The sequence below is a fragment of the Mus musculus genome, chromosome 5 (assembly GCF_000001635.26).
Source record: "Mus musculus strain C57BL/6J chromosome 5, GRCm38.p6 C57BL/6J".
Lineage (NCBI taxonomy): Eukaryota > Metazoa > Chordata > Mammalia > Rodentia > Muridae > Mus > Mus musculus.
Window position 1 is genome coordinate 112,888,680 of NC_000071.6, and position 10,349 is coordinate 112,899,028.

General features: G+C 51.4%; 1 protein-coding gene across 2 annotated transcripts in view; it reads right to left on the bottom strand.

The window, feature by feature from the left end:
* The window catches only part of Myo18b (myosin XVIIIb), a 207,586-nt gene extending 199,804 nt beyond the window's left edge, over positions 1 to 7,782 (bottom strand). The window contains exon 1 of one of the 2 annotated variants that reach the window (XM_006535262.3): positions 7,577 to 7,782. The gene's annotated coding sequence lies outside the window, so the exon portion shown is untranslated. The remainder of the gene's footprint in view (positions 1 to 7,576) is intronic. The other variant, NM_028901.2, reaches the window with a different exon arrangement.
* Between the last annotated feature and the right edge of the window lie 2,567 nt (positions 7,783 to 10,349).

Below are 10,349 nucleotides of genomic sequence, written 5' to 3' on the forward strand. Positions count from 1 at the left end.
TTCCAGTCTTGGCCAGGTTTTTTAGAGAGTAATTCCAGCCTGGGACCCTCCCCTCAGGCAAAAGAGGAGGAGGCTCTGTGACCCACATACAGGCAGTGGAGCAGTTTCTCAACTCAGATGAGCCAATGATCCCCCAGAACATAGTGGCCTCCCCAGGCCCCACCCGCGGCTCACTCTCCATGGCGCATGCCAGCTTCCCCACGGCTAAGTCGGTCCTGCCTCTTGATCATCCTGAGCTGCTCTGGGCCTCCTTCCTCACACAGGCAAGTAGAGGGTTCAGTCACATGCTGAGCTCTTCCACACAACCAAGAGGCTGGCTTTTGGAAGACCGAGTAGCCTATTACCAGCTCTCTGCCGGTCCCAGAGAGAGGACAGGCACTCAGGAGAACCGGCACCCTGAGAGAACGGAAGTAACCCCTTCAGCCCCTGGCTCCGTCTTTGCATCACGCAGTAAACAGTCTTCCTCCGCTCTCCTAAAGCCGTGGCAGGAATTGCTTGTGTGGTGGACCTTTGTTTTCCACCCTGTGAAGAAGAGCCTGGGTCGAGAGGAGTCCCCAGCCCAGCGGCAGGTGTCAAGGGGCATCTCTCCCACCTAGTCAGTAGGGATCCCTCTATCAAAGCCTATTTCCTCAGGCCAGTCACTCTTCCTGCTTCCATCAGAAGGTCCTGGTTCACTCTGGGTCCAGGAGGCATCTTGTTAGCTCCAGAGCACAGCACTCATTGTGCCTGGGAAGGAGCGGGTAGTTTTCTCTGTATGTAGGGATCTATGCATCTGTCTGAACCCCTCCCTGCTTCGAAAAAGACAGCCTCAGGCATATGCAAATAAGCAGGCCTGCGTTTTAAGGGCAGGTTTGTTTGTTTTGTTTTGTTTTGGAGACAGGGTCTCACTGTGGTGCCCTGGTTGTCTGGAGCCCACTGTATAGACCCAGGCTCCTCTTGAACTCACAAAGATCCACCTGCCTCTGCCTCCCAAGCATGGGGATCAAAAGTGTGTGCCACTGTGCCCTGCTTAAATGGAGAGTTTAAAACCAGGCAGAGACTCAGAGGGTCAACAGAGCCCATGAATGCCATTTTCTGACCCTGTCTCCACAGTCAGATCACATCCGGTTCTCACTTTCTTCATACAAAACAGCCACAGTGACCCAACTGCTCTCCTCAAGGACCCAGCCAGGCAGCAGCCCTGCCCTGGGCAAAGAACCCCTGAAAGATGAAGCCAGGGAGGAAAGGGCTGTGGCTCCAACATCTGCATGACCCATGGGCTTGAGTCTGAACAAAGACCATGGTGCTTATCTATAGCCTCAGGACCTTAAGGAGCCCTCATCCCTCCATCACTCATCCCACCATCCCTCATCCCTCCATCACTCATCCCTCCATGCCCTCCCCATCTCCCTGCCATCCACCTCCTCATCCCTCATCCCTCCATGCCCTCATCCCTCCATCTCTCCATCCTCTCATCTCTCTATCCCCTCATCCCTCTACCCCTCTGTACCCTCATCCCCCATCCCTTCATCCTCCATCCCACTGTCGTTCGCCCTTCCTGTTCTCCTCCCTCTGTACCCAACCCCATGAGGCCCCTACACCTCCAGAGCTTCCCTGGTCCCTATGTCCTTAACCCCAGCACTCATACCTTGAGTGAGTTCCTTCACTCACCAGTCCCTCCATAAATCTCACTGACTGTACAGAAAGAATTTGAACACGGTGTCCAGGCCAATTTGGTTCCAATACCCAGACTGATTCTAAGAAGTGGGGCATGGTTACTTAGACTGTTAGGAAGAACTCAGAGCTGTGTCTGTACTTGGGGGCAAAAGAGTCCTCTGGTTGGTGATTAATGCCTGCCCTAGACATGGAAGGAGTGAGTGGAGCACCTGCTGGGAGGACTGAGTAGAGCATCTTCCAGGAGGAGTGGGTAGAGCACCTGCTGGGAGGAGTGGGTAGAGCACCTGCTGGGAGGTGTGGGTAGAGCACCTGCTGGGAGGAGTGGATGGAACATCTGATGTTAGGAGTGGGTAGAGCACCTGCTGGGAGGAGTGGGTAGAGCACCTGCTGGAAGGAATGGGTAGAGCACCTGATAGGAGGAGTTGATGGAGCACTTTCTGGGAGGAGCGGATGGAGCACTTGCTGGGAGGAGCAGATGGAGTACCTGTGCATTTGCAGGCTATTGGCTAAATGACCAAAGGAGACTGTTGTGGTTCATTCACAGTGCAGGGGCTAGCTCACTCTGGCCTTGAGCTGAACCATACAGAAAGGAAGAAAACCCTTCTCTTCATTAGTGCGGGGGAAGGCTGCAGCCAGCCTCATCAAGGGCTGCAGCTGTGTCTATAGCACTGTGTCCTACTTAGAACTGGAAAGAGTACAGGGAATGAGCCAGGTGTGGTGGTGCACACTCAGAATCCCAGATGCAAGAAGCTAAGGCAGGTGGCTCTTGAGTTCAAGGCCAGCCTGGGCTATGTATTAAGACCCTATCTCAAAAACCCCTGAAAGCACAGAAGATAAGAGCTGGAAGCTTGATGGAGAGATGGCATGCTGTGCTGGGTGAGTTATATCCAGGGAAGGGAATCTTGATGGAGAAAATGTGTCCATCAAACTGGCCTATAGGCAAGCCTGTGGGGTTTATTCTTAATTAGAGATTGATGGGGGAGGGGCCGTGGGAGGGGCCCACCATTGTGGGTGGGGCCAGCTCGTTGTGGGCGGGCCAGCTCATTGTGGGTGTGGCCAGCCTGTTGTGGGCAGGACCATCCCTGGGCTGGTGGTCCTGGGTTCTATAAGAAAGCAGGCTGAGCAAGCCAGTAAGCAGCACCCCTCCATGGCCTCTGCATCAGCTCCTGCCTCCAGGTTCCTGCCTTGCTTTGAGTTCCTGTCCTGACTGCCCTCTGCGGAAGGGCTGTTGCCTGGAAGTATAAAAATGAAATAAGCCATTTTCTCCCAAAGTTTGTTTTGGTTGTGGTGTTTATCACAGCAACAGAATCCGTAAGACAGACAGTAGGAAGGAATGTGTGCAGAGAGGAAGGGAGGAAAGCGATGAGAACAGCCAACTAAGACGTGAGTCGGTGGCTCATAGGGAAGAGGCTAGCAGAGGGAGAGAGGATCATGGGGAGGGGAGGTGAAGGCACGGAGAGTAACAAGAGAAAATATGTCACAAAGAAGGGACTCGTGGGAGGGGTGTCACAGGAGGAAGGTCACAGGAGGAGGGGGTTCGTTGTGGAGGGAGGGTCACAGAGGCTGACAGTCACACTGAGCAGGGATTATTAATGGGGAAGAGGAACCACACATTAAAGAGAATGTCACAGGGGAGGGGGAGGGGTCTTAGCAAAGGTGGTCAAGAGGGAGGGAAGGTCAAAAAGGAAGGGGTTATGGGGAGGTGATGAGGAAGAGAATGTCACATAGGGAAGAGGAGGTCATGGAAGCATGATGTCGTAGGGTGGGAGGGAGGGTGACAGGGAAGGGCAGCCAGAAGACCTGAGGGCAACACAGAAGTGTAGGCTCTGGGTGCCTGTCTACAGTGCTGTAAAGTCCTGGTGATTGCCCCTGGGTTCCCTCCAGTGCCAGGAAGCTTTAGAAAGAATGCTGAAACCCTCAAGCCCCTTCCTGCTCTTGCCTCTAGGGTCCAGGAGAGAGCAGAGGCCTGTAGGCCTGCAGACACCAAGTCCTCAGGGCTTCCAAAACACGGGCTTCCTCTACAGGTAGGTATGTTGCCATGGCAACCACACACAGACTGCTACCCCCACCCCAGCACTGTTTTCTTGAACAAGTCCCTTTCCCACATGTCCCTTGCACATTCACACTCCTATGTGGCTCCTGTATACACACACATACACACACACACACACACACACACACACACACACACACACATACACACCAGGTCCTCATCTGGAGCCCCAACTGTTCTTCAGACAGAAGGAAGTGGCTGTGTCCTGTATGGTCATCTCCCTTCATGGAAAGTGGACCAGGGCCAAGGCTGTCCTTCCTTTCCCTGGGGACACTGACATCAACCACCCTGGGAACCTCTGACCTTACCTGAGGCCATGCTCAGGGGTTTGTAGTTCTGCTATATCTGTCAGATGGGGGTGTTGGACTCATTTGGTCTAAGTATTAGCCCAGCAGCTCCTTACTAAGGCTGAGGACTTATCTGTTTGTATCTGCCATGTCTCCTAACGTTCTCAGGTGTTTAAAGTCCCAACCACAGGCCACTATCAGCAGCTAAGCCAATAGCCCCTCCTCCCCTTCCATCCCTAAATTATACAGCAGGTCATATGTCTCTTACCAGCCACCTTTTTCCTTGCAGGTGGGCCTGATGACCTACTGAGAGGCAGCCAATGAAATTTCACCCATAGCTAGTTAGCTGCCTGGGCTATGTCTGCTCTGACATGGCAGTGTGCTGGGATTGACTATTCATGTCTGCCATGGGTGCAGCAGTGGGTCATAGGCTACATTAGTGAAGCTCATCAAGTAGTGAGTGTACCTGCCTGGACTATATCTGATCTGAGAAGGCAATGTGCTGGGATTGACTATTCATGTCTGCCATGGGTGTAGCAATGGGTCTAAGGCTACATAGTGAGTCTCATGAAGTGGTGAGTGTACCTGCCCATGGATGCCTGGGGACAGTTGCAGATGCCACACTGGAAAGGTGGTACTGTGTGAGTCTCATGGGACAAAGCCAGAGATGCCACTAGACACCCTTCAGGAGCCAACAGCCAGAAACAGAGTTATCACACCCAAATTCAGTGCAGTCTAGACTAGCACCCATTCAGGGCCCAGAATAGAAGGATCATGGTAAGATGAAGGGAGGATGAACAGAAATGGAGGCAGATGTGTCTTTGCTTCAAAGAGAAAAAAGATGTGCTGGGAAAGCAATGAGAAAATGAGCTGCATATTTTTTGATGACAGGAAAATATGAGGAAAAGACAGTCGTCCCCAGACAGCCAGTTCCAGCGGGATGACCTAGAGTGGCCTTTGCCATCTGTTGGTCCCATTGAAACGTCACAGGATTTGATATCTCAACCAGAGTCACTAAACAGATCATACCAGGACGGTTGCCAGAAAAGCACCTAGCCTGCAGGTCATTTGTCTGTGTGACCTTGGGTTTCTGAAGCTGTGAAATGGGCTCATCCATCTTGCCAGAACTTGGGGAATGTTAAGGGTGAGTGAAATAAACATTTGAACCCAAAGAACAGTTTCTCAATACTGGGTCTTTTCCAGATGCCTTCGATGAAACTGGAGCCTCAACACCAGCTGGCTCCTGAAAACAGCTGAAAATGAGCCCAGGTTGTTGGGTAAAGAGGAACACCCAAAACTCCAATCTCCAATGTCCCTGCCCAGCTGTACTGATAAACATGTGGTCCTGGCAGATCACAAGGCTCTGATCTCTGCTGCCAGACACCCACAGATATGCGTACACATAATACCGCAGACATATATACATGTAATTCTAAAATACATAAGATTACACGTTCTCCTTCCAGTCTGGGATGATGGTGGTGGGGGTGGGGGGATGGGCATACAGTAGACCAGGTTATTCCTTCTAACAGGCTTGCCTGGATCTAAGCCCAGTCCTATCACTTTAGAGCTGTGTGTCCCTAGGCAAGTTGCCTCTCCTCTCTGTGCCTTAGCACACAGGAGTATTAGACAGCACCCCATAGACTTCATTTGTCTCAAACCATTCTTCCCACTGTTCAATGCCTTTATTGCTTCCAGTACATCCAAGTAAGTAAGGGACAGTCTGCTTAGCACAGGCCCTACGGACATATGCACAGCATGCATGCACACCACACAGCTTTGTGGTCCAACCTTTGGTCTCTGGCTGGCCCTAAACACTACACACAGAGTCTGAGGTAAGCCTGGATTATGCATTCCAGAGCCCTTCCCAGGCCACCTTGAGGGAGGCACCAAGATCTGAGGCAGGGCAGGGTCCCTGGTAGCTAAGTCCTGGAGGACAGTGCAGAGCGCCCCCCCCCCCGCCCCATCCTCTGATGTTAGAAGGAAAACCAAAATACCTACCAAGAAAGTCATGGCGAAGGTCACAGGGCCAGTAGCACAAGGCCCTGTGACTCAAGGTGACTAGGCCAACATGCAGGAAGAACAAAAACCTTGATTGTCACCAAAAGGCCCTCAGAAGAGATCCTGGCCTGCCACCCACTCCAGTCTCCCTCCTCTGGCTCCATCTCCTTCCCCCTCCCCCTCACTTTCCCCTTCCTTCTCTCAGGCAGCTGCCTCTTCCCTTCTTCCCCATCTCTCCTCCCCCTCCTATTCCTCTTTCTCTCCCTCCCCTTCCCTTCTCCTCTTCAGCCCCTATTGATCCCTAGAACAAACCCCTCTCCTGACTCCACCTGTCTCCGAGTGGAGGGAGGAGGCAGCTTAGAGACCCTGAGTTCTCAGCTGCAGGAGCAGGTGTCCCAATCGGAACAGTCTTCTAGGAGGGTCAGAAAGTCAATTAACAGCCTAAAGCTTCCAGCCCTGAGTGTGAGGCCAGGCTAGGCTGGCACTAGGACCATCCTGGGAAGGTCTGGGCGCTTCCCCGTCTGCTCTAGGGAGGCGGCTGCCTGAGCCTGCAACTTTGAGGCCTCTGAAGTACAGGCAGATTATTGTGGGTGAAGTTTCCACCCTCCCTGGGGCCACTGGGACCTGTGGATCTTTTCCACGCAACAAGGAACTGAGTATCGATCAGCATGCCAGAGCACCCCCCCCCACAAGATCGCCTCGCGAAACACTGAATCCTCCAACCTTTCCCCCACCACACACATAGGCTTCATTTGAAACAAAATCCCACAGCCTCTCAGGCTAAGGTTCAGCAGGGTGAGCGCTCTGGAGGGGAAAAGCTGGGGCCTCGGGACCAAGGCAGAAAACTAGCATAGCTGAAGTTAATGAAAGTCAAAACGTCTAGACACATACATGCATTTACATATATGTCACACACATACATACACACATCTACATGAAAATACATATGAACCATACATACACCGCACACATATACATATATACAACACATACACACATACCACACAGACATACATACCACACACACACACACACACACACACACACACACACACACACAAATACACGTTAAGGAAGAACTCAACACATTTTTTATTTTAAAACAAAGACTGGCAGTGGGCTAGTGAGAGGGCTCAGCAGCTAAAGGAGATTGCAGCCAAAACCTGACGTCCTGGGCTCAATCCCAGGGACCCACATGATGGGAGGAGAGAGCTCACTGCCAAAAGTTGCTCTCTGACCTCCACAGGTGTGCCGTGGCATGCCTGCCTCCAATCGAAAAGAATTGTTTTGTTTTGTTTTGTTTTGTTTTGTTTTGTTTTTAATGCTTGGCAAACAGACAAACTCAGAAGTTTTATCAGTGTCCCCACAACCTAGGATAACATTCTCACACCAGATAGTTTGGTGTTGGAGCAATTGCTACAAGTCCACAGCAAGAGAAAGGCCTCCCAAGCACTCACCACCAGGAAGGCCTAAAATAGACCTCATGTCCCCCGGCCTCACACCAGCCCTCCCAATACCGAACACACCGAACATAGAGACGGCTTGCAGGGTGCCGGCTCAAAGCCCAACCCGACAGTACCTGGTGGCCAAGGGTCTCTGGAACTACTCTGGTCCAAAAGAGTCTCCCCGAGTGGTTACAAAGGGACCCCAGCAAGTGTGGAGAGCCAGGCAGGGCGAGGGAAGAGTGTCAGGAACTGCCTCTGCACAGACCAGCACATCCCTGTGCCTCCTCCCCCAGCTACTGAGATAGCAGCAGCTGGGCCACAGTCATTTCCAAAATTAGCCCGTGAGCCCCAGGTCTGGCCAGGAGACACAGGCGGGGTGGTGGCCGTTGAACCAGCTGGGGACAGCATGCACATATATGGTGGCGGGAGGGGACAGCTCTGGACAAGCATGTTCTCAGCCTTCATCTTGTCCTAGGGCGGGTCACACAGCTTCTGCCAAGGGAAGGAGCAGCAGAGAAGTCATGGAGGACTCCCTACACCAGCCAGGCTGGGTGGCAGTCACTGAAGCACACTGGTGGCTCCTTGTGAATCTGTGTGAATAAGCTTAAGCTAAGGCAGACAACAGTCTCCCACAGTGAGCTTCCTCTAATTCACTCTAATTCAGCCCTGGGGGGAGTCTCTCTCTCTCTCTCTCTCTCTCTCTCTCTCTCTCTCTCTCTCTCTCTCTCTCTCTCACACACACACACACACACACACACCTCCAGTCCACAGGTGGAAACTGAAGTACAAACGTTAACCACTTGGGGCTGATGAGATGGCTCAGTGAGTAGAAGAGGCTTGCTGCCAAGCCTGTCCCAGGGGTTCTGCAAATCGTCCTCTGACCTCCACCCACCCAAGTCCCTAGAGTGCACACACATGGAAATAAAGACATGCAATTTAAAACTGGTTTTAGCTTAACAGGCTTGTCCGAAGCATTGGAAAACCAACTCTTGAACCAGGTAATATTCACCTTCCCCACCCCCACCCCCATTATCTGATTGTAAACACCAGGCTAAACCAGCCTCTGCCAAAGTGTTTGGACCCCTGAAGGGTGGAACACAACATAGGGCCAGTGCTTAGCCTGTCTTAGTTAGGGTTTTACTGCTGTGAAGAGACATCATGACCAAGGCAACTCTTATAAGGACAACATTTAATTGTGGCTGGCTTTCAGGTTCAGAGGTTCAGTCCATTACCATCAAGGTGGAAACAGGGCAACATCCAGGCAGGCATGGTGCAGGAGGAGTTGAGAGTTCTACATCTTCATCTGAAGGTTGCTAGCTCTAGGCAGCTAGGATGAGGGTCTTAAAGCCCACATCCACAGTGACACACTTCCTCCAACAAGGCCACACCTCCTCCAACAAGGCCACACCTACTCCAACAGGGCCACACTTTCTAATAATGCCACTCCCTGGATCAAGCATATACAAACCATGACGACAGGGCCTGAGCATCAGCTACAGGGTGTGTCAGGAAACCACTTCGGTACATAGCATGCCCAAGGGTGCACAGATCCACACAGCCAGCAAGGAATCTAGGCAGAACTCAAATCCAGGACTCTAATGATTTAAGCACATGTTTACGCTCTCATGTGTGTCAGTGCATGTAGGTGCATGTGTGTGCATGTAGGTGCATGCGTGTGCATGTATGTGCATTTTCATGCACCTGTGCGTGGGTACGTGCTGTTTTGTGTGGAGGATAAATGTTAACTTGGGCTACCCTTCCTCAGGATGCGGTCCATGGTATTATTGAGATAAGGCCTGAGATGGCTGCCCAGTAAGCCCCTAATTTTAGGATTACGAGCACCCAGTCACCATGTCTGGTTTTTTACTTAGGTGATGGGAGTGAAACTAGGTCCTGGTGCTTGAACAGCAGGCAGTTAATCTCACAAAGGGTGCATCTCCCCTTCTTCGGGTTGCTATTGCTGTGATGAAACACCATGACCAAAAGCAACATGAGGATGAAGGGGTTAGTCTGGCTTACACTTCCATATTGGTCTCTGCATCTAAGTAAGTTGGACAGGAACTCAAGCAGGGCAGGAACCTGGAGGCAGGAGCTGATAGCGAGGCCATAGAGGGGTGCTGCTTACATGGCTTGCTCCTCGTGGCTTGCTCAGCCTGCTTGCTTATAGAACGAAAGGCCACTAGCCTAGGAATGGCTCCACCCACAGTGGGCTGGCCCTATCCACAATGGACAGGGCCCTCCCCTATCAATCCCTAATTAAGAAAAGGCCCTACATCTTATGGAGACATGTACTCAATTGAGGTTGCCCCCTTTCACACAACACTAGCCAGCACAACTGACCCCTTGTCAATTTCTCACGCCAACAATCACCTTTCAACTTCAAACTTTCCTTTCTCATTTATCCCCTTTATCTGCTTGATGATGCACCAATATTCATGTCACAATATGAAATATAAATGACTTTAAAAGTCCCATCGTCCTTACAAATTTGAACATATTAAAAGTTCAACCTTTGAAAAATATCCAGTCTCTTTACCTTTAAAAGTTCAAAGTCTCTCAAAGCCTCAAAGTCTCCTGTCAAGTCCAAAACAAATTAGGTACTTTCTTCCTTCAGGAGGGAAGAACCAGGCTGCAGTCACAACCTGAACAAAGTGAGACCAACCTCCAGAAGTGTAAATAACTCAATGTCCAGCTATCTGGGATTCACTTATGATGATCTTCTGGGCTCCCCCAAAGGGCTTGGGTCACTTCTCTGCCTCTGCCCTCTGCAACACACATAGCATGTCTTCTAGGTTCCAGTTGGCTCCACTCCACGGCTGCTACTGTTCTTGGTGGTCAGCCCACAGGTACTGGCATCTCCAAAACCCTGGGTCTTCTGCTGTGACTGGGCTCTAACTCCATCAACAA